This window comes from Melospiza georgiana, chromosome 25 (assembly GCF_028018845.1).
Source record: "Melospiza georgiana isolate bMelGeo1 chromosome 25, bMelGeo1.pri, whole genome shotgun sequence".
Lineage (NCBI taxonomy): Eukaryota > Metazoa > Chordata > Aves > Passeriformes > Passerellidae > Melospiza > Melospiza georgiana.
In genome coordinates this window covers 2,526,306-2,545,488 of record NC_080454.1, presented here as the reverse complement: position 1 = coordinate 2,545,488, position 19,183 = coordinate 2,526,306, and the positions used below count along the sequence as shown (strand labels likewise).

At 47.4% G+C, this 19,183-nt stretch overlaps 1 protein-coding gene and 1 pseudogene across 1 annotated transcript in view; one reads left to right on the top strand and one right to left on the bottom strand.

Annotated features, from left to right (window-relative positions):
• LOC131093333 (zinc finger protein 850-like) overlaps positions 1-19,183 on the top strand; it is a 628,085-nt pseudogene that overhangs the window by 253,087 nt on the left and 355,815 nt on the right.
• The window catches only part of LOC131093446 (TOG array regulator of axonemal microtubules protein 2-like), a 128,814-nt gene that overhangs the window by 42,125 nt on the left and 67,506 nt on the right, over positions 1-19,183 (bottom strand). The window lies entirely within an intron of this gene.

Genomic DNA, 19,183 nt, shown 5'->3' with positions numbered 1-19,183 from the left:
AGAATGGGGCAGCCCAAACATCTTATACAGATGCAGGCCTTCAGCTGTGACTGGAGAGCATTGGGGCTCCCTAAATGCAATAATCTCTTTGGCTGGAGGAGAGCCTTGCTCAAGTGAGAAAGCAGAAAGATCAGAGAGGGTGCTCGGGAAGGTCTCCTGTGGTGCAGAGCTGTCAGTGCCTGTGAGGTGAGAGCAGGCCCGGCCTTGCCCGGGCTGGAGCCCCAGCAGAGCCCCGGCAGAGGCCGGAGCAGCCTGAGCCCCGGCAGAGGCAGGCTGGAAGGAGGCCCTTGGAGCTGCAAGAGGCAGCAGCCGGGCCCTGGGTGCCTCTTGCTGGAAGCGGGCGAATCCTCCGCTCTCAGAGCCCAGGTGGCAGCTGGCTGCTGCCAAGGGGAAGCGCAGGTGGCTGGGCTGGAGGCCATGGCCGTCTGGAGTGTGCCCAGGAGCAGAGAAAGGCCAAGGGCAGCCGCGGGCTGCTGGGCTGCCTGAGGATTCCTCCTCTTCTGCTGGCTGCCCTGCAACTCCTGGCAAAGGCCAGCAGTGTGTGCAGCACTCTGGGCACCGGGGCAGGGAGCCAGGCTGCTCGGCAGGCTGGAGCACAGGGCAGCTCCTTCAGGCCTGGCACTTGTGCCAGGGGAAGCGAGGCCAGCGTGAGGCAGGGACAGCTTGGCAGGGCACATCTGCAGGAGCCAGCGCCTCACGCAGCTCTGGGAGGAAGCACCTGCAATCCTGCAGTTCTGCACTGAGCCAGAGCAAAGGTGTGAGATGCAGAGTGTTTGCCAGAAATATTCAGGCCCACCAGGCCAGCCTGCTTTGTGCTCTCTGGCACACAGCAAGCACTGTGCAATGCAGCTCTGAGCTGCTGGGAGAGAGGCACATCAGGGATGTGCCTGAGGCATGTGCTTGAGGAGTAAACTGATTTGGAAGGGGGCAGAAGGGTTTCAGCAGGCAATTTGTGTTTTCTTCATTAATTTCTGAAAGAAAGTCATAATGTGTTGCACACAGGTAGAGTTATTAGAAAAGAAAGGCCTTATAAAATCAGGCCTACCTATTGTTATGTTTTCCCAATTATCCCGTCATAAAAACACCCCCAAACAATATTAAAAGTAGTAGCAATTTTAATTGAATATTTAAAATATAAAAATATAAAATTGGATAGAATATAATTTGATTAAAATAAGGGATAATTTGTTTCTAATAATAGCGCATAAGCAACAGATAACTGCGGGGTACGGAGTGCAGGCCTCTGGGACCCTTGCCACATCACATACAAGCTTGCCAAGTGAATATTCGTCCTTATATACCATGTGTCAATGCCGTCTCCTCCCATTTTCGATTCTTCACACTTCTACCTCTGCCCTCATCATCACCTTTACCATCCATATGCCACCACTTGGTTGGTGGTCACACAAGTCTTTGGGGGTCATCTGATGAAGATTTTGTAGTCCTCCTCTGTGTCCTTTAATTAACCTTTGGGTTACACCAAGCCAATACAATGTAAGCCAAAACTAACATAATTACTACATCTGAGTATTGTGGAGAGTTTTGTCAAAGAGTGGCTTGAGGAGAGAGGACACAGCCGAATAAATTTGGTAAAGATGTCCTAACTAGGGCAGAGGCCTTTTTGCAGGCAGGTGTCTGTTGGGAATTTAGCTGACTAGAGAATGGAAAAGTACAAGACCGTGGCTAATTCCAAATCTTGCACCTGCAAGATAACGTGTCCTTGGGCCTAGCTGAGTATGATAAAGAAATGGACAGCAAGATGTGAGAAGTAGAGAACGTAGGCCCAAAGGAATGAGGAAGAGCTGATGGTATAGTTTAACCAATAGATTGCTTGGCTTACAGAATATTCATAAGCTTATTATTTGCTGTATAAGTGTTTGATGCTTTCTTCAATAAACTGGACCTGTGATGAACCATCTGGTGTCCTGGTCTCCTTCCTTCGACAGAGTATCAAGGCAATAAATCCCTTATAATTAGCATTTTCCTGGGACACAACCAGAGAGTTTAATTTTTAGCAACCATTTGTTAATTTTTAGCAACCATTATCTCTTGCTTTCCTCCTGTTCCTGAACATCTGCGGAGCGGGGGGGAGCATGGTGCCCCTCCTCTCCCTTTTTCTTCGGCATTACTAATTTTACCTGTTTTAATATTTACAAATATTAATTACTGTATCAATATTGATTCTTGTTTCAATTGTTATCAGCACAAATCATACCTATTTACCACACTGTGGTAAATTCCCAGCTGGCCTGTTCCATCTTCTACGTGCAGCCAGCTAACTTCCCATGGGAATAGTCATGAGTGCAGTTAGCACAAGCTATTGTGCTAAGAAAACTGTTTGCATCTGTAATAAACAAGAAACCTGTCCCATGAGCATCCACGAAAGAAAAATGTAATCACCTGAGTAACAGTGAGTCTTAAAAAGAGAGAGTCTTAACATGTACACACTAATACACCTTCTAAGCAATAAATTGTGTGGCAAGGAAACTACTAGCCAGCTGGAGTTGAACACAAGTCTGTGAAAACAGCATAAAAATGAGTTATGTGAATAAAGAATTGGCTTTTCCTGCATGAAGAAACTGAGTCCCGGCTGCTTTATTGACACAGCAATGTGGCTTCACTCAGCAAGAGCACCTGCAGGGTGTATTGATGAAACACTGGTGTTTGATTCTCAGAATAGGAAGGAGAGGCATTTAGTCTAACAAACAGGGCATAGTCTTTTGAATTCCTTTAGCTTTAACAGGAGTGCTGAACCATGTATTCCCCCACTGCCGTGCTTACTGTGTGCAAGTGCCAATCTTGGCCTTGAGAATAAGGAGAGTGGTCCTGCTAAGAAGGTAGCTGGAATGCATTCAAAAGGAAGAAAGTGTTTTAGGAGGCTCTTGACCACCAAAGGAGAGTTTGAGGAATGGGAATATTTCCCAAATGACTGTGTCAGGAACTGAAGTCGTGTCCCAGGCCCTGCCATATTTGATCCATGTTTGAGCAGGTTGACAAGACAATGAAGAAAAGTGTCTTGTTTAGCAGGTGGGACCATGACCCTTGAAAGAGAAACAATGGATTGGTCAATGGGTGAGCAGTCAAGCTTTGAAAGGAGAACAATGCACAATGCAGCCCTTGGTGGCAGGGAGTCATGGAGTCATCCTGAGCCATCATGGCCTCATCTCACACGCCAGGCATGTGTGAGCTGCTGCTCTAACTCCTGCTGTAAAATTCCACTCCTAAGCAGGCGATACAAGGCCTAGTTCTGGGCTGAAGGGTTGAGAAGGACGAGATGCACAGCGTTTTGATCCAGGGGATGTCCTGGAAGTGCACTGCCTACCTGCCCCTGCTGCCGAGCACCACGCTCCAACTCCTTTTCCTGTTCAGTGGATTTTTGGGAATCCAGAGGTCAGTATGTATTATATGCTCCTGCAACTAATAGAATGAATTTGCTTTGCAAGCCCAGTTTTGTCCTGGGTTATTTTGTGCATGGGTCACCTGAACCTGTGACAATGACCAGCAGGGAGCTACAGGACACTCCTACTCTGATGTCAATAAATTCTGAGAAGTGATTGAAATATGTCAAAAAACTGGAGGTAATGTTTAGCCAGTAAGTTTCAGCAAAGTATTGAATATGTCTTAGTTCCATGGATACAAACTACTAGGTGAGATTGCTGGGTGTGCAGGGCTTAGGGAAGTGATTCCCTGTGCACCCAGCACTGAAATCAAGTAATGCCTCCTTTCTAACCCTGAGCTGGCAGCAGGGATCAGGCCTTGCTTGGTCACTTTCATTTTGACAACTTCTGTTAGCGGCTAAGAAAGGTCCAAATGAAACCTCCTCCAGCTGTTTTCCTCTGGTTGATCTTTTTAGGCACCAAAGCTCTGTTCCACGGGTGGCCTGGGTGTGTACAGAGCAATGCAGCCCCCACAAAGCCCTTGGTTTCCCCATGAGTTGCCAGTTTGACTGCTTCCAAAGGGGAAGAAAGGCAGAGATGTACATTCACAGGAGTCCTGGCCATGTCCAATAAAGGTGCAAATATGTGGGGAGATTTGTTAGCAATGATTTCAGCTGTTATGCCAACCCAGTGCCTTCTCTCCTGCTTCTGTGCGTTATAGGTGAGTAATGTAATAGTTGGCTCTCACAATTAAGAGATAGATATTATGTGGATAGATATTATGTTCAAATGTAAAGTGCTGTTATTGTAATATGTCCTCCCATAGTCCTCTTTCTTATCCCCCTTGTAATAGTCTTGGTAGTCAGGGCATTTGGGGAGGGCTGGCTTGTGACCAGCAGGCGGGGTGTAACAACAATTGACCTCCAATCAAGATGCAAGAAAGTAATCTCCACCACTGGACGGTAGAGAAAGAATTGACTGACAAAACATTGGGAGGGGCTAAGGGTAAAAAAAGCAGAGTATCCCTTTTGTAGATGAGCATGTGACTGCTAATCATGGAGACTTCCCAGTGCTGCAATCTTTCCTTATACAGTCTTTTCTTAAGGTTTAATAAACCTTTAAAAACTTAAAGGTTGCCACCTTCTCGTAGTGACATCAGAAGGTTGCCTTGTTTCACAGAAGCCCTGAGTGTCAGAGCCCACTCCTATCTGCCTGACTGGGGTGTCCAGGGCACCTACACTGGAGCACGGATACTTGCATGTATATACCTAGCTGCCCCTGTGGCTACAGACACCCCCTTTTTAGCTGAACGCCTTGACAGGAGCTTTACCAAACCAGTGGCATCCTAATGCTCTTTCTGTTTCAAAATCAGAAATTCAGTCACTAAGAAAGAGCAGGAAGACATACAAAAGCCAGGTAAGGATACACCCTAACCTAAGTAGAGAGGAAACATCTACTTACTTGTGAAATGTGTCATAAAATAGGCACCATAAGTAATGCCATAGGCAGCGAAAACCAAAGGAGCAATTCACTCAATCATTTTAACACTGCCCTGCAAGTTTGCAGGCTGCGCTCACACAGTGGAAAAAGCAAGGCTCCTGTGAGTGTGCAACAGCCCACTGACAATTGCCTCAATCAGAGGGAACAGAATTAGAATGATTGTGAAGTATGTGAATGAGGCTAGTTGGCCAATGATGATGAAGGGGTGTCCTACTGTCTGGCTGCCTACTCAGGTTAGGATGAGGATGTTGGCGACTAGGGTTCAGAACAGGATTTGTGATAGGGGGCGGAAGGGTATTGATTGTAGTTTTGATGTATGTAGTAGTGGGGTGAGGAATACGACGAGGATTGAGGTGGCTAGAGATAGTAAGCCTCCTAGTTTGTTTGGGATGGATCAGAGGATGGTGTAAGCAAATAGGAAATATCACTCGGGATTAATGTGAGGAGGGGTGACTAGTGGGTTGGCTGGGGTGAAGTTTTCTGGGTCACCTAGGAGGTTGAGGGAGAATAGGGCTAGTGAGACGAGCAGGAAGAGCATTAGTACGAATCCTAGGATGTCTTTGTGGTGTAGTATGAGTGGAAGGGGATCTAGTCACAGTCTGTGGGAATGCCTAGCAGGTTGTTTGAGGCTGTTTCGGGGAGAAAGGTGAGATGGACGAGAGTAAGGCCTACGATGACGAAGGGAAGGAGGAAGTGGAGAGCGAAGAATCGGGTCAGTGTGGGGTTGTCGACAGAGAACCCTCCTCAGGCTCATTTGACTAGTGTTTGCCCGATGTAAGGGATGGCTGACAATAGGTTTGTGATTACAGTAGCTCTTCAGAATGATATTTGGCCTCATGGTAGGATGTATCCTACGAAGGCGGTTGCTATGAGGGTTAGGAGGAGGATGACTCCAATGTTTCAAGTTTCTTTGTTTAGGTATGAGCCGTAGTAGAGTCCTCGGCTGATGTGCGGGTAGATGCAAATGAAGAAGAAGGAGGCTCCGTTTGCATGGAGGTTGCGGATGAGTCAGCCGAATTGTACGTCTCGGCATATGTGAGCGACAGAGGAGAAGGCTAGATGGGTATCTGCTGTGTAGTGCATAGCTAGCAGAAGACCTGTGACGATTTGAGTAATTAGGCAAATGCCTACTAGAGACCCAAAGTTTCATCATGTTGAGATGTTTGATGGCACTGGGAGGTCGATTAGGGCGTTGTTGATGATTTTGAGGATTTGGTGGTTTTTACGAAGGTTGAGGGCATTGGTCATTTCTGTATGTGGCTACGAGGATGATGAGAATGGATAAGGTGAATGATCCTAAGTAAGCTTTTATTAGGCCTGAGTGGAGGGTGGTGGCAGTTTTGGTTGCTATAAGTTGTAGGCTGGCTAGCCCCTCTGGACCTACTATTTTGTATCAGGAGAGGTCAATTAGGTGGGATGCGATGTTCTGTCCTCCTTTGAGGAAGTTGGTTATACTTAGGCAGTGGGATAGGGGGTTAAAGTATCCTAGGGATGTTGAGAAGTTTGAGAAGGGTGCTTGTTTGGTCAGGATGAGAAAGCTTTAGCTTGGACAACAGGAGCAGGAGCCTCGTGAGGGGCCTTCAGCATCTCCTCAGTGCATCCAAATATTTGAGCCACTTTTGGAAATGACATGACTGTTCCCCCTTTTTTTTTCTTGTTTTTTTTTTTTTTTTTTTTTTTTTTTTTTTTTTTTTTTTTGTTGGTTTGCTTGGAGGAAGAGGCTGTTCATTTTCTTCTTCTCCCAGCTAAAGTTCTTTTCATCATTATTTTCTGCCCTTTTATAGCACTGGGACTGGGTCTGCTAGAATTTTAATTTCCAAGGTATCACTTCTGGAGAATGCAGTAGTTTTGCATGAGAACACATCATTCTGTGCAGGGACCTTGGTGCAGAAGGAGCTGTTGTGGTTCCAGGCCAGCCAGTATGGCCTTACAGATCACTTTGAGCTTAGTAGTGCTCATGCCTTTTGGCAGCCCAGGGAATCAGTGTGTGTTGTGTTTGGGAATTCAGCAGGAGGTCAATGCCCTTGCATTTCAGCTGCTCCTCAGAGGTCACAGGAACTGGGCTGCATTTCTGATTCCAACCAGTTTAGCTCCACCAGTGTGGTCGAGTCCAAGAGAAGAACTTGCCTGAGCACAGATGCAAAAAGAGTGCAGTTCCCAGTGCAATGCTCTGGGTCTGATCCCTTTCTGTAAGGACCTACATGCTCCACATTCCCCAAGAGTGTGCTTTTTTGAAGCAACAGGAGAGCAATCTCAGGATTGTAGTTGAGTGTGGCACTGGCTACCAAGTTCTGATATCTGTAGCAACAGAGAGGACAGTAAATAGAGATTTCAGTAACGAAATCTATCTATCTATCTATCTATCTATCTATCTATCTATCTATCTATCTATCTATCTATCTATCTATCTATCTATGTAACATTTACATAATTGAATCTTCCTGGCTCTGGTTGAAGGCAGTTGGAGGTGCAAAGGTCACTTAAAGCATCCCTTTCTGGAGAGGATTAGAGACATGTTCCCTCAACCGATTCTGAGCAGGCGGAGATGTTTTCCCCTCCAGATATGATGGTTTTTCCCTTCAGAGTTGTTTCCCTCCTCTAGCCTCTTGTGCCCTGAAGTCTCCAGTTAATTCTTTAAATTTCTGCCTGTCCTAGTGAGGTGCAACAATTCCATGTTTAGGTGGTGTTTGGTGACTCTGGTCACATATGCATTACATGACACATGGTTTCCTTCACTGGCATCCCCAGGGCTGTGTAAGTGCATTCGTTCATGGGGCCTTAGGAGAGTCTCCTCTTTCCCTCAGCAGCAGCAGCAGGGAGCGGTGGCAGGGTCAGGACGAGGAGGAGGCGCCTGCCCTGGCCCTTTGCTCCCGGGCCCCGGGCCAGGAGGGCTCTGGCTGCAGCAGGGCACTCTTTGGGCAGCCCCTGGCAGCCTCTGCATGGAGCACGGCACGCTACCCTGTCCTGCTGGTGCCACTTTTCTTCAGCAATACCCTAGCTCCTCTTCACAAGGAAAGAACTCCAGCAATCTAAAAAGAGATCATCCAAGTACAGTTCTATCTGCCTTTGTATTGTAGTTCAGGGCATGTATTTTTTTTGTCTAGAATTTCATGATTTTTATGAAAACATGCATTCATATCTGCACATTTTTGTAGTTTTCATTATTCATATACCAAAACACACCTTTTTAAATTCTTAATTTATTGCAGTTTGTAATTTTGAGGTAGTATATTTTAAAATGTCACAAAACAACACCCTTTGGATAGTTTTTCTCACTTTTAAAAAAAAACCCCATAAGCCATTTTAGTCTCTGTCTCTCCAAGTTGGTTCATACCAGCCTATTTCAAATCAGGGCTACAATGCTTTTATAGGATTGAGAGAGGTCCAATGAAATGCACACCAGTGATTCCTCTTGTGCAATGCCATGGCCCTGCCATAAAGCCTCTTCACTTTTTTTTTCTCTCATTAGCTCAAATGCAAATGCACGTTTAGTTGTGAACTTACACAAGATGAGCAAAATCAAAATGATGTGAGGGGCCTTTGGGAGCTCCTTGATGATCTTTCTGCTTCTTCAGCTGAGCAAGGCTCTGATCCAGGCAAAGAGATTGCACTTAGTGCTACACAACCATTTGCTGGAACTCTGCTGATTTCTAGGAACAGCTGGAGGCCTCTATCTCCCCAGGATGTTTTGGCTGAGCCAAGCTTTGCTGGGTTTTGGCTGCAAATACCATTGCCCTTGCTTTCTTATATCCACAAGTACCATGGCTGGGCAAAAACTGCCATGAGGGGCATCTTCCAAAGGCACTTTGGTCTGGAGTTTGTGAATGAACGAGAGCTTCCTCCACTTCCAAACCACATGAAAAAAATAATGAAAGAGAACTTCCAATCCTTAACGAACAACTGACAATTCAGAAGTGGATCTAGAGCATCGGAATGAAAAGGAAGGCAATCTTCCAATGGAGTTGTGCTTTCAGGAGTTTTTCTTCTGACTCCCACTCACAGCTGGCACTGGAAAAAGTCACATCTCTGCAAGCGTCAGTGTCTTCTGTCTGCCATCAGTTGTTTTGCTGCAACAATCAGAACAGGCATCAGGCTGGAGAGAGGCTCAGCTGATGCTAGCAATAGGAGCTGCCCCAAGGAGAAAAAAGAAATGAACTTTTACCTCCCAAACCCATCTCCCCAGAGGCTCAAGCAGGATTTCTCTGGTTCCCAGAAATACAAAGAAATAGGGCTGAGAAGACCCTTTGCAGCTATGTGTTCATGCACAAGACTTTGCTGATGCCATTTGGGTTTGGCCTTTTTTTCTTTTCTATCTTTTCTGTATTCCTTGCACATCAATTTAGAGCTCTGTAGGCTACTCGATTTGTGACTACTTTTCCCAGTCCTTTTCCATGGCCTTTGCCTAAGCAGAAAGACAAACTTCCAGAGCTCCAAGTGCCAGGGGGTAGAAGGCCCCAGTGTTATCCTGGTTCTTCCTGGGACAGACCCCTCCAGGGAGCTGGTGGACTCACCATCCCTGCAAGCCTTTAAAACACGACTGGATGTGGCATTCGGTCCCGTGCTTCAGTTGAGGTGTTAGGGCATGGGTTGGACTCGATGATCTTGAAAGTGTCTGTCTTCCAAGCCAGTGATTCTGTGATTCTGTGACTGAGGCAGCTTTTCCTGCAGCCCTGCAAAGGGCTGTGGGGGCCCTTGGCCAAGGACGGGGATCAGGGCTCATGACAAAGAAGCAAAGGGCTCAAGGCGAAGGCTGACAGGGCAGAACTGCCCCAGCGCGGCCCAGAGCGAGCCTCATCTCCTCCTCCTCACCCTGCGCCCTCTGCACTGCCCTTTGCGGCGCCGGCGGCTCCTCTCGCTGCGGGGCTCCAGGGCATGCTGGGGCCGGGCCCCTCGTTTTCGGGAAGCGCCGGAGCCTCGGAGGCGAGCGGCTGCTGCTGTGGCCGGCAGGGGAGAGCTGCGGCTGCGGCCCTGGGCACGGCAAGCTGCCGCTATGGCCGGCTCCTGCCGCGGCTCCTGTTATGAACAAAAATTCGGTTAATATTTTTTTTTGTGAGAAAAAGTTACAAAAAGGCAGCCAGATCACTGTAGCTGCTGAAGTTCTTCGTGTTTTGTTATTGTAATCATGGGTTGTTGTGGCTAATCGCTCCTTTTGTATTAGCAGAGCCTTGCTCCAGGCTAAGGTGTACTTTTCCCTGAAGGGTGAAGAGACCTGAGAGGGTGGGGGGGGGGACTATGCAAAGTGACTCCAAGGACCAGCATGCTGTGGGACCCCTACTCCAAACGTGCAGGAACCCCAAAAATAACGAGCCAAATAAGAGTTGAGAGACTGGAGTGATGTCTGGACGTGAGGAGCCGAGTGCTGAACCTGCAGAGACGCGGAACACCTTCGGAGTCCCTCTTGCCTTGACCGGAGGAGTCGTCCCCGGCAGTGAGCCCGGGCCAACTTGGCTGGGAGAACAACAACTGGAAAGGGATCAGCAGGCCCTAAAGGCTCCCACGAGGACTTGATCCCCAGCTCTGCCCCTTGTGGACAAAGCTGTGCATATCCTCCTCCTCTGAGTTGCCTTGGGAGAGACGACAGGAAGCTGCAGACCTGCCGAGCTACCCAATCCTGAGCTGATCACTTTTCATGAAGGCATTAAAAAGGAGAAGAAGTCTCCTGGCCCTGTTTATTTCAGCTGGGGACTCGTCTGGGATAGCCACGCCGCAAGAGGACTCAGGACTGGCCATCTTGGATCTTCAGAGGACAGCTGGCTACGAGGACCAAGAGGGATCGGCTCAGGACAGCGACACAGAGGAGCACCGGAGCACCGGACTGGTGAGAAATCCAGTGGCGGGAGTGGGAGACGTGCGCATGTGTGTGTGAGTGAGACGAGGGCTGGCAGCCGGACCTTCGAAGTGAGAGGGACCCTTCAGTACCGCGTTTCCTGACTCCTGCGAAGGGGCAGGCCGGGAACAGGGGAAAGCGAGTGGAATTAGCGTGAGTGAAGTCATCTCCCAAGGGGGAATAAAGGGCCCCCCCACTCCGGGCGTGCGGAGTGAATTACTGTGTATGAGTGGCACGCACCCCAAAGTCCTGACAAAGGGAGGTCAGGCACTTTTGTAAGTCTCGAGAAGGATTCGAGTAAGATTTGTCAGTCCCGAGAAGGATTCGGGTGTTTCACAAGCCCTGCAGGCAAAGTAAGTCCTGACAAAGGGAGTCAGGCACAAACACCAGCGAGGGAGGCTGCGGTTTGCTTTTAAGTCCTGATACTTGAAGCCTAAAAATTGGCAGGTTAGGTGAACTAAAAAATCAGGCAGTTGTTTTTCCTGATTGAGGGTGTCAGGCACGACCCGGATTCTTGGCCGAGGCTTCGTGTGTTCAAGTCCCGATAGATGTAAGACCTGATGTTGGGAAGTTGGGCAATCAAGAGATCGGGCAGTTGTTTCAGTATAAAATCCTGAGCATCAGGCAGAAATTTGAAGTTCAGTGGAGTAGGTTGAAGCTCCTCAAACAAGGTTTTTTTTGAAATTCCCGGTTAGTAGAGGCACCTTCGGGACTTTTTTTTATTGAGACCTGAAAAATGGGATGTTGTAATAGTAAAAAGACTGGCAAGAGACTGAGGTATATACATCCCAGTAGTCCCTTTAGGAGAACTGTTAGTAAAATGGGATTCTATAGAGGCCATGGAGGGATTATATAAAGTGAAAATGATCCATTATTGTATGGAAGTCTGGCCAGAATTAGAGGTGCAAGGAGGATGGCCTTGGTGTGGGACAAAGGATAAGTGGATGTGCCAACAATTAAATAATTATCTGACAGCTCGAGGGGATACTGATCCTGAGCAATTATTGTATGTAGCTTGCTGGGTAAAGAGCGCTGTTGAGGATGAAGGGGTGCGAATTTGTAAGGTACAGAGGAAGAAAGAGGGGAATGAAGGAGGGGATGATAGGACTAGTAAAAGATGGGACCCCCTGGATTATTTGCCTCCTTCTGCCCCTCCACTTTATAATCCTCTTCTTCAAGCACCTCAAATGGCAGGTCCAGTTCCTCCCCCGGCTGCCATCTCATTACCACCTGCTCAAACTCCTCCTTCTACCTCTTCAGCTTCCGCTATGATAAACCCAGTATCTCCTCCAGTTCCTTCTGCACCACCACGAGTGCATACTCCACCTGCTGTATTCTCCAGCCCTTCTCCAGCTCCGCTTAATATCTACTCAGGCTCTTCTCCCCCTCCTATTGCTGTCCCTTTACCTCCTCCTAGTTGGGACACAAATGCCTCCTCGCCCAGTAAACAGCTATCAGCAAATACACCTGCTGATGGGCAGAAAGTTCAGGGTAACCCAGATGTCCCTCAAAGTAGTTTGGCATCTGAAGATGGGCCGTACTGTAGTACCAGATCCAAGGCAGAGAGACTCTTTCCCCTCAGAGAGGTTCCTATGGGAGGAGTGGCGGGAGGTGTTGGCTTTGGGAATGCTCCCCTAACTTCTTCTGAGGTGAGAGGATTCAAGAAAGAGTTGGGGCATTTAGTTGAGGACCCAGTGGGCATAGCCAACCAAGTGGATCAATTTCTAGGTCCAAATATCTACACTTGGGGGGAGATGAATTCCATCCTGAGTATATTATTTTCCCCAGAAGAGGTCCAGATGATAAGGGCGGCTGGCATAAAAATTTGGGAGAAAGATAACAGTCCAGGACCCCAGGTGCCAACAGGTGAACAGAAATTGCCACTAACAGAGCCCAACTGGAACCCTAACCAGGAGGAGGGGAGGAAGGCCATGAGGGAATATAGGTCTTTGATAATACGGGGGATCAAAGAGTCAGTTCCCAAAGGAACTAATACCCAATTGACATTTGAGGGTACACAGGAAAAGGATGAAGCTCCTGCTGCCTGGCTTAATCGCCTAAGGCGGAATTTCCAGTTGTACTCTAGAATAGACCCAGACACCCCGGGAGGTCAAATGCTGCTAAAAGTCCAATTTGTTACCAAATCTTGGCTTGATATAAGGAGAAAACTGGAAAAGATGGAAGATTGGCAAGAGAAGGACATTAATGAGTTATTAAGAGAGGCATTGAAGGTGTATTTAAGGAGGGAGGAAGATAAAGCAAAGGCCAAGGCTAAGATCATGGTTGCTGTAGCTAGAGAAAGTGCAGGGTGGGCGGGTCCACCACCAGGAGGAGGCAAGGATAAGTCAGTACTGTCAGGTACAAGAGGGATGGAGACGCCTCAAGGCCCTTTGAGAGAGCGACATTGCTCTTACTGTGGAAAGGCAGGACACGTCAGGAGGTTTTGTAGAAAACTCAGTCTTGATGAGGCAATAGCCAGGGAACAAGATAATTTAGGGAAGATCCTTAAAGGTGACGATTAGAGGGTCAGGGGCTTTACACTATAGGGGACCTGATGTAACATCTAGAAGAGCCCCTGGTAAACTTTGAAGTGGGACCCTAAATGAAGAAAATTAGAATTTTTGAGTAGATACAGGAGCAGATAAGTCCTGTCTCAACAAAGTACTAAGAAGTATAGTATAGTATAGTATAGTATAGTATAGTATAGTATAGTATAGTGAAAAACATCTGAAGTTAGAAAAAAACAGCTAGGTAGAAAGGATATCCAATAGCACCAAAAACTGGCCAGTAATACTTAACTTGTAATAAGTGATGTGAAAGTAAAAGGTACCTTATTGTTGTCTTGTTGTGTGCGTGAGAGTGAGTCACAAGCAAAGTCAGCCTCAACTTCCCGGGCACTGGGAAGGGGGCAGTGGAAGTGTGTGTATGTGTGACCTGCAAACCAGGCTTGTGTCCCCCAGGCTGGTGGGGGCTGTGGCCAAAGAGTGTGTGTGACCTGCAAACGAGACTAGTGCTCCCCAGATGTGTGAGGGAGCCGTAGCTGCGAGAGCGTGAGTGACACGCAGACAGCCTCACAGGTGAATGTGCACCAGAGGCAACCAGAGCCAGGGCCCTTCCAGGAGGCCCAGAGATGCTGAGACCTGTGGGCCAACCCCAAGGTGAGGGGAGCCACAGTGATTTTCTAGCAATAATGATCCAGTTTGTGTCTTGAAGGTGTGAAGGAATGTGTGAGAATAAATATAGACAAATTAGAATAGAGGTAATGTAGATTGTGCATTATAAGTTTTACCACATCTCCTTAGAGGGAAGTGTATTGTGTAGAAGAATGGCGTAAGAAAAAAAAAAGAGAAAAAAATTCAAGTGTAAGGGGTTGAAAGAAGTATTTAAGCTGTAAGTGAAAGTGAGAAACAGAAGCAAGAGATAAATAGATAAGATCTTGAAAAATAGAACAGAAAAACTAGTGAATTAAATACACAGAAAAATAGGGGAATAAAAATACTTTGGGAGTTAAGTTAGCTGAGAAATACAACTCCTTGCAAAATACAGAGTATGTAGAAGTTGATGAGAGAAACATGCAAGCTATGGAAAATGAGAAATTAACCAATAACATTAAACAGAGAAACTGAGTTTTGATAAAATCATTAAATTGCAGACCATTAATGCCTGTGTTTGAAAGCCCGTTTCAGGTACTCTTCATTACTAATTCGACTGTGCAGACCAAAAGAAAAAGGTTGGACTCACATCACTCTCACCTCCTGGCATTGGACCAGGATTCAACACCAGTTTTTTTTTTCCCTCTGGCATTCTAGGATTGGATCGGACTCCACCCCTTTGTCCTTCTGGCATTGGGCCAGAGTCCCAGTTTTTCCCTCTGGCATTGGACCAGAGTCCACATCACTCTCACCCCCCGGCGCTGGACGAGATTCATCTGCTTCACAAGTTAATTCACCTGAGTATACTGTGATTTAAAGATGACTCTCAGAAGGAAGAGTCAAAAAGACTGAACTGTGTGGAAAAAAATTGGTATCAGAGTTCTAATATTGCTTAAAAGGTTTTAAGACTGTTCTGTGTAAACTATGTTGGTAAAAAGTTTAAGACTGTAAATAAGTAATTCTATTTAAGTTCCCCAATTTAGTTCTAAAGACTCAGGTTAATCCTCTACAGAACACTCCCCTGGGAGGGGAAACCAAAATTGGTAGGGAACAGACCAAGAGAGGTTTAACCAGAGAAACGGGTAGAAGGGACTCTAAAGAGCTTGGAAGCTTGTCCTCAGTAAAGTTCCCCAAGAGGCAAGGCCGGGTGGGCAGGCTGTGTGAGATGACCCATACCGGACTCTTGGGAGGGGTAGTGCTGATGGCTCTGATTGCTGGTGGTGCTCAGGGGAGCCCAGCTGAGCCGTGCAATGAATGCTACCAAGCCCGCTGTGAGGAGGAAGTGAGCTCCTTGTCGAGAGTCCACATCAGTTCTAACCCTGATTGTGTTAACCTCTCCCAATTGGTCTTTTATCAAAAAAATAAGAGAGTGTATTGGATAATATACAATACTGCCACTTTTAGGCAGCCACTCCTAGGAGAGTGCCCTATAGGGGAAGCCTGGTTGTGCTTTAAATGGGATGCTGCTGAAACAAGCTCAGCAGATATAGTAAAAAGCAAAGAAATGGTGAAAATGGTAAGAAAAATTGTTTGTTACAAGTATTTATATGAGTGTACTGGAAAAGAGATAAACCCCTTTAGGAACACATTTCAGGGGAGCCTTAAACCCCTAGATTTGATCTCGTCTGGCAGCTGCACCGCTGGAGTGATAAAACCAATTTTCTTATTGCCCAAAGAAACTGGATCAAGTTTGGGAGTTCCTATATATAACGATTTGGGAGAAATTAAACAGAACAGGCACAGTGAAATAGAAATTGAGAAAATCCAAAATTGTAAAAGCCAAATTCGGATCCCAATATCTATGTTAAACAAAATTATTCGGCTCCAGGCAGTATTAAAAATTAAGAATTCAATTATTAGGAACATTTCAAACGAAATAAAAAGGTTAGCATGTGTAAATAATGAAGATCAAACTCCTACACTTGATCCCAGTGGGTGGGAGAACCTGGAGATTTTCAAAAAGGAAGTGTGGGAAAAGGTAGTTTTTCTCGCTGTGTGTGCACTTGGAGGATTGCTATTTTTACTATGCTTATTTATCTGTTTCAGTAAAATAGTGTTTGCCGTGAAGACAAACCTGAAGAAACCAAGGAAAGTAACAAGGTTAAGTAACCGTGATTACCAAAGTGCACAAGAGATTTATAGTAGATTCAAAACAAAAATTAAGAGTTGATGCGAGCTTAGAGTTTAAGCTCGATCAAAGAAAAAGAGGGGGGACTGTTATGAACAAAAACTCGGTTAATATTTTTTTATGAGAAAAAGTTTCAAAAAGGCAGCCAGACCACTGGCCCTGCCCAAGTTCTGTGCGTTTTGTTATTGTAATCACGGGTCGCTGTCGTTAATGGTTGTTTTTGTATTAGTAAAAGCCCTGGCTGGGGCGAGGTAATGGCCCTTCTCCTGGGTGGGGACCTTGCCCGAAGCTAAGTTTTGCCTTTCTCAGAATAAAGAAGACACCTGAGAAGGTGGGGGGGGGGGTTATGCAAAGTGACTCGCAAGACCAGAATGCTTTGTGGGACCCCCATCTCCAAACTCATGGAGAAACCCCAAAAACAACGAGCCACCTAAGAGTTGAGAGACTAGAGTGATGTCTGGACGTGAGGAACCGAGTGCTGAGCCTGCAGAGACGCGGAACACCTTCGGACCCTCTCGCCCTGACCATGGGAGTTGACCCCGGAGCTGAGACCAGGCCGACTGAGTGGGAGGGGCAACATCTGACGACACCATCTTATGGGATCAGGAGACCCAAAAGGCTCCCAAGAGGATCTGATCCCCAGCTCTGCCCCTGGTGGACAGAGCTGCGCATATCCTCCTCCTCTGAGTCGCCTTGAGAGAGATGACAGATGCTGCAGACCCGTCGAGCCGCCCAATCCTGAGCTGATCACTTTTTAATAAAGGCATTACACAGGAGAAGAAGTCTCCTGGCCCTGTTTATTTCAATCACTGCTGGGGGGCGATTAATGCCCTTTTCCTTTCCCAATTAAACCCCTGCCTCTAATATCCTTGCTCTGAATCTTCACAGCAAACTCTTCCCAGAGGAGCCACTGCTGGGTGGAAAATTTCCCACCACTGCTGGGTGGAAAATCTGCTGCTCAGTGATACAACTAGATGGCCAGAGAAATCCAACTTCCAATCATCGTCAGGAATGCTGAACAAAATATTGGGAAATTTGGTGCCCAAACAACAAAAGTAAAATATGTTCCAGCTCCCAAGGGTATCGTCACATGGAGAAAGTGTATTCTGAAAGAAAAAAGACTGCAGAGGAAGCACAACTTTAACAAACTCTGTTACCTGACCATGAGGAGTCACAGCAGGGGTGTGAACCTTCATTCAGAGGAAAAAGCAATCCCACTCACTAAACCCCAAAAAACCTCCAGGTTCCTGTGGACTCCAACATGGACAGAAGGAAAAGCCCTGTTGTAGTGTGTTGTAATAGCCTGTTTTAACTTCCGGGTCCCTTCCCCAGGTGTGCCACTACCCCTCTTCCCCTTCCCCCCCTCGCCCCCTGCTGGGCTGTCAATCAGGCTGAACATTCCAGCAAGGCGTTGTGTGGTTGGTCACTTCCAAAGGATTCCCCTCAGGCCCAGAGGTCATTGGCCTGTCTGGGTGTCATCCCCCCCTGAGACCCTGCCCCTCTCACCTGATTGGTGCTCACCTGTCCCCTCCCCTCCCCCTGCCCCGAGAGCTTAAAAAGGTGATCAGAGCATGTGGTCCCTATTCTGTTGGAGCAGTTGCCCATATTCAGACCTCTGTAACCATGGAATAAACCTCTGGATATAACCCTCCAGCAGAATCCATCTCCTTTTTCTCTTCACCATCGCCTGAAGCCTTTCTCCTGAGGTAAACGGGGTTCCTAACAAGCCTGGACTTGTTCAGTGCCCAGCTGCAACCACCAGCAAGCTAAAGGTGTCTCTGGGGTGATACACCACAGTTGCTGCCTTTGGCCCAGCAGCGAGGGTCAGACCGGCCCAGGCACAATATAACTGGTAATATTGGGATTCATATTCCAATAAAGCCCCACAGATGATGCCCAAAAGTCTAATAGCAGAGGTGCTGGAAGCCTCTCTGGGGCACACATCTCCCTTCAGTCTGAGCCTGCACCTGGTGCATTATTTAGTACCAAGTGAGAAAGAAGCAATGCCTAACAAAGTGTTAATGGGCTTTGGGAAGTTTCACCAACCTTTCCAGAGCTGTCAGCTCCGGCTGCCTGGCAGAAGAGACAACTGATCTTGCTTCCAAATTACAGGCAGCACAGCTCTTAGGGCAACTGTCTCTCTGTGTTTGCATCCAGCCACCTCCAGCAGCTTGAAGTGTGCTCATAGTGCAAGGAAGCACTTGATCAAAATCCAGCTCACACTGTAGACAGCGAGGAACAAGCGCCCAAAGCATTACAGACACAACAACAATGGAATTTGGGGAGGGATTTGACAGGTTACAGGCTGATGACACTGCTGCAGTCCCGGTGGAAATGTAGATTGATGCAATTAGCAACAGGGAACTGGAAACTCAGCAGAGGAAAACTGGGAACACATCTATAAAAGATGAGCTGCTGCACCATTGTAGAGAAGCACAAAATCCTGCATGAGCTCAGAACAGGAACAAGTTGAAACAGGAGTGAGATGGGGGAAATGCAGCTCCAAGCTCCCTCCCAGTGCTCAGAACTGTAGATCCAAATTCTAAATTCAAACACTTGAATTTGCTTCCCCCAGAGAGACTGGCCTAGTTTGCCGCAGGGATACAACGGGAGAGGGAGTGGGGGTGTCCTGGAGACATGGGCAGCAGCAGGCAAACCCTGAGCCCAGCCAGGCTCTGCTCAGCTGTCAGTGAGTGCAGCCACATGGAAAACATGGCAACATGCAGAACCAGTGGGATGGACACGCTGCCAAGGTGCGTGGCTCTGCTGCAGCACCAAAAGGTGAATCCCTGTGCAGCCACAGCAGCAGCTGTGCCAGTCAGCTCCCTGCCAGCCAGAGCTGAGCTCACACTGGGAAAGTGTGGCCAGAGGCTACAGGGATGGGCTCATGCTGGCAGCAGGGCCCCAGCCTTGGCTAACACGTGCTGAAGGTGTCAGTGCCAGTCCTCACAGGGATTTCACTGCAGAAGAACCCCAGGAGACAGAAACCCAGGCTGGCAGCAGGAGACCAAGGCCGGCTCCTCTTTGTGCCACGTCCCCAGTGCTGGGGTCTGTAGCAGTCAGAACATGAGGCAGGACACCATTTAAGTCTCTACAAGAGTAACCAAAATTACTCTCCTCTGTGAATACTGACAAGCTCCCCATTTCCACAAGCCCTTCACTGCATGTGCCCAACATGGAATAACTACAAAAATGAAGC